The following is a 5,495-nucleotide window of genomic DNA, read 5'->3' as shown; positions in this document are numbered from 1 at the left end:
GTTTTACGCCGCTTTTGGCAATGTTCCAGCAATTTCAAGCGGGTGACACCAGAAATGGGCTTCACACATTGTACCCATGTGGGAAATCGAACCCGGGTGTTCGGCGTGACGAGCGGACGCTTTAACCATTAGGCTACCACACCGCCCCTATTCACACTGGAACCACCATTAGGAACAACAATACGTCCCTGTGAGTATAACAGTTTTCGTGACTACCTCTGTAAGGGGATACAGAAGTGAAGGTCAAATTCAGTTTTCAAGAGTAGAAGCTCATTTGCTCGACACTTAACTGGTCGTTTGTATAATGCCTTCAACGAGGGTGAGTGAGTGAGTTTTAGTTTTATTTCGCTTTTAGCAATTTTCCAGCAATATCATGGCGGGGAACACCAGACATGGGCTTCACACATTGTACCCATGTGGGGAATCAAACACGGGTCTCGAGCGTGACGAGCGAATGCTTTAACCACTAGGCTACCCCATCGCCCCACCTTTAACGAAAACCGCATTGGTGAAGGAGAGATTATACTGTATGTACAGTGAACTACGTTTCTAGCGAACATGCTCATAACGAACTGGCGTTTTTAACAAACTGCTTTGGTTGATCCGGGTCATTTACTGTATATGTTACTCAAAATGGAAATGCCGGTTATAACGAAATTTAATCAGTGGTCCCTTTGAGGTAGTTATAACCGCTGGGTTAGAACTGATCTTCAGTAACCCATGCTTGTCGTAAGAGGCGACTAACGGGATCGGGTGATCAGGCTCGCTGGCTTGGTTGACACATGTCATTGTATCCCAATTGCGTAGATTGATGTTCATGCTTTTGATCACTGGATTGTCTGGTCCAGACTCGATTATTTACAGACCGCCGCCATATAGCTGGAAAATTGCTGAGTGCGGCGTAAAACTAAACTCACTCACTCACTAGTTATAACCGTAGAATACTATACTTACATTGTTGTTGCTGTTGCTGCATCGTCCTTTGTTGCTGCATTCGCTGTTGCTGCTGCGCAAATCCCGAAAGTGGTCCTGCCATGGCCCCGGAGGCAGGACCCGTGGGGGCTGCGTTGTTCTGTGGCGGCACTTGCCCATACACCACGGCCACCAATGTAGCGATCTGCACAGAGGAAGGTGACAGGTGAAACATTAGCGACATTAGAGCGTGTGAGTTTAGTTTTACGCCGCTTTTATGAATATTGCGAATATCACGGCGGGGGACACCAGAAATTGCTTCACACATTGTACCCATGTGGGGAACCAAATCCGGGTCTTCCGTCTTCGTGACGAGCGAACGCTTTAACCACTAGGCTACCGCCCCAGTTACATTAGAACGTTCCCATGTTCTAAGGCAAGACAGACAAATATACAAAAACAAACAGTAAACCATCTCACAGTTGCACAAGAAGAGGAAAATAAACCAGCCATTTCTGCGAGAAGAGAACTTAATAGTCTGTTTGAAGACTAGAGTGTATAGATATTCCGCTAAATGATCGGCTTCAAGTTGTTGATAAAGTTTTATCTTAAAAAAACGTTGGGTGTTACGCCCCATTTTAGCAATATTTCAGCAATGTTATGGCGGCGAATGCCTTACATGGACTTCTAACATATACCCATTTCTAGAATCAATCATCAACAAAGACAAACATGTTTATTGTATGCGAGAACTTATTCCAAAATACATAGAATGCAAAAAAACACATTGCTTAACATTTGTTGACTACATTATCGGTTGCAGTTTTTGGTTTTCAGATCTCTGAAGAACAAGATTAGGCACCGGAAGCCGAAGGTCGTTTAACTGAACAGTTAACGTTAGGTGAGAATTTTCTGATTTATTCTGTTCTCTTCAGACAGTTTCTTTCCAGAGAAAGACTCAAAACTGACTCAAAGTGAAGCAATCTTCAGTTTGGTAGGGTTTTAGCGAGAACTCAGAGGGTTTGATAAAGGCAAGTTTGTTGCAAACTTATAAGGAGTTGGGTCCGTTACAAGTTGTACCCGCTCTCGGACGTGACGAGGACACGATGCAACCATTAAGCTATTCCTAATTCTAGTTTTTTAAATAGAATCTTTTGATTTCAGAAATATCAAAGTATACCAGTAATTTCTTTGAGGGCATTTTAGAAGTTGTATAGATGAAGGAAAACCAAGTTCTATGGATAGTCAACTTCTTTTATTGCAATGAGTGCGACGTTTCAGTGTAGGCACACTTGCTTGATAAAGGTGTTAGTACCTACACCGAAACGTCGCACTCATTGCAATAAAGAAGTTGAATATCCGTAGAACTTAGTTTTTGTATTCCAGTAATGTTTAACAATTTGAGAAAAAGATATGAACGAATGCCAAGTTTAAAAACAAATTAGAATAAAGATAGAATTGACCATGAGAACACATCTGTGAACAGTGGAACACATAATATCAGCTCTCATATACTCACCAAGAGAATGCACAGCTTCATCCTTAGTGCTTTAACTGATGAGGTTCAGAAGATGCTTGGTGTTTTGGGACAAAAGAGGAACTAGAAGATTCATATATACTCTTCCACCCATGTCACGTGACAGTCTCGTACGGTCAGTACATATATCTTTCCCTCAGAGGAAGAGGGAGGGGGAGGGGTTCATGGATGGCTGGAGATGGTGAGGAGGAGACAGATGACTTCAGCATGTTATCAAGATGAGGCTCGTTATTCATGATGTGTCAAGCGGCCGCACGCATCTCCCCTTGATGGGCATTTGTTGTTCTACCTGTGACGTACTTTCAAGCGAGGATACGGCGCCAGGTGTGATACACTTCTCATCTTGTAGATGGGGAAGTTTTTTGGGGAGAACACGCGTGTGTAAAAATAATGTCATGTTGACATCGGTGATCTCACGATTTGTCTTTTGATGTATGTTCCTGGAAACTAGGATCCTGGTAATATTTCTTTCTTGTTGAAATATTGCACAATGTAAATACATCACGACATATAACAGGTGTTGTAAATCAAAGGTGACACATTTTTAAATTATGTGGGTTATGTATTCTTTGTTGATAATGTTAAGAAAAAGTCAATTGATATCTGTGATATTCACACACAATTGTTGCGCTTTGGAACTACTTTTATCGGAGACCCACTAATCAGGGCCCTGTTTCACAAAGCGACCTTGGTGTTAACGTAACTCCCATATGACCGTAACACCCATATCTTAGCATAAGCCTACGAGAGTCGTAGCGTAAGGATCGCTTTGTGAAACAGGGACCTGATCGTTAATTATAAGCCTGTTTTTCACACTTAAACACATGTGCATTCCGACCTCGTGTATTCTCCAGACATGAATGAATGTTACAAATGTTATCATTCCCATGACTGTGTTTTGTTGTGTAAGCGTTGCATTCTTCATGGGACGGTGCTACGAATGAAAGAAGTTTTCCCTCACTGCGCTTCCAATCCATGATGGATAACTGTTGAAATACATGTCCAAAACGAGTAACTGTTGAAATACATTAAACACAATTTAACTGTTGAAATACATTCCATGTTGAATAGCTAATGAAATACATGTACATAGTGAATGACTGTTGAAGTACAGGTACATCGTGAATAACTGTTGAAGTACAGGTACATCGTGAATAACTGTTGAAGTACAGGTACATCGTGAATAACTGTTGAAGTACAGGTACATCGTGAATAACTGTTGAAGTACAGGTACATCGTGAATAACTGCTGAAGTGCATTTGCATGTTGAATAACTGTTGAACCACATTTTCACTGCGAAAAACTGTTGAAGAACATTTACATAAACTGTTGAAAGACATGTAAATAAGGAATAACTGTCGAGATAATGTACTTGATGAATAACTGTGGAAATAATGTACTTAATGGATAACTGTCTAAGTAATGTACCTAATGAATAATTGTTGAAAGAGCGTATCTGATAAATAGTACATGCAGATAATAGATAACTGTTGAAATGCACACTAACTGTGGTCTTATGCAATCACTATCTTAGGAAATCTACTTTCATATTTTATCAGTGGGAATGTGTTTGCGATAAGAAAAACCCGTAGAAATATGTATATAAGCACAACTGTAAAATAATTATACGTTGAAGAATTGTGAACACCGTGTACAGGATGACTAGCTATATATGCAATGGATGACTGTGAACACCAAAGCATGATGGTGGCGGTGGCGCTGGTACTGGTTGAGGTTGGTGTAGTTGTCTTAAAAGTATTATCAATCGATCAATCAATCAATCAATCAATCTTTATTTGCACTTTAGAGGCCACAGGCATATAGTAATGTATACAGACAAATATTATTAGGCAGTATAGAGTACATTTTGCTGTGAAGAAAGGCATGATACAAAAACTCTGACAATCTTTCTAGATGTACCTTGCTGTAATATTTTTAACAAAAATTATTATTTTATTTATTTATTTGCTATAACAGTTTAATAGCGATATAAATGTATAAATATTATGATGTATAAAGTAATATTTCGTACTGTACCTATAGATGATAAATAAGTTTCATTGTGTATAGATTGCTTAAATATTCCGTAATGAAAACATTTATTTCATACACATAATTGATCTGTAAAATGTGTGTTACTACAAAAAGCAAAACACGGTACACTGTACAATGTAATAGCATTGCGCCCGGTTATGACTATTGCAATGGAATACACATAGTCACGTACGTTGTTTTTACTTATAAAACAAACATGACAACCTAGATCCAGTGTCAGGGTGAATGTTGTTACTAACATAATCCCATAATCTGTTATAGGTGCCTGGATGAATAGCCGCTCTCTTCTCGTATAACATCACGACAGATAAGACGTGCTTTAGCCGTAAGAATTCATCTGAAGTCAGGTTTCGTTAAGTACATGAAAAAGGATTTTTTTCGTTTGAGTGAAGAGAGGCTCTCTATCGTTGAGACAGGTACATATAATTATATCTGAAACAACTACCGTATAAATCAATCGGACTTCAAGAAACTTGTTTACATGCTAGAAATGACCTCGAGGTAAGTTATATCAAAGAGCAGTTGTGTCCGTGGACTACTCTGCGGCACCATATACTGTATGTTATAGGTTCGATCACTCGTTCGTGTTCTAATTACCCATGTCAGTTACAAAGTCACGATGTTTATTGCAAGTTAGGTTTCCGGACCATATATGCTGAGAAGAGAGCAATTGCGTCCCTGTACTGAGAATATAACTGGGTGAGTGAGTTTAGTTTTACGCCACACTCAGCAATATTCCAGCTATATGACGGTGGTCTCAAAAGAATCGAGTCTGGACCCGACAATCCAGTGATCAACAGCATGAGCATCGATCACGGCGGGGGACACCAACAATGGGCTTCACACATTGTTACCATGTGGGGAATCGAACCCGGGTCTTCGGCGTGACGAGCGAAGGCTTTAACCACTAGGCTACCCCACCGCCCCTCCCTGGACTGAACTACCGCTGTTTCGTGATCACGATTATTTTTATGCATACATTTTGCAGAGC

The sequence above is a fragment of the Haliotis rubra genome, unplaced genomic scaffold, assembly GCF_003918875.1.
Source record: "Haliotis rubra isolate DU_JTF1 unplaced genomic scaffold, ASM391887v1 Scf1499, whole genome shotgun sequence".
NCBI lineage: Eukaryota > Metazoa > Mollusca > Gastropoda > Lepetellida > Haliotidae > Haliotis > Haliotis rubra.
Note: the sequence above shows the minus strand (reverse complement) of the source record.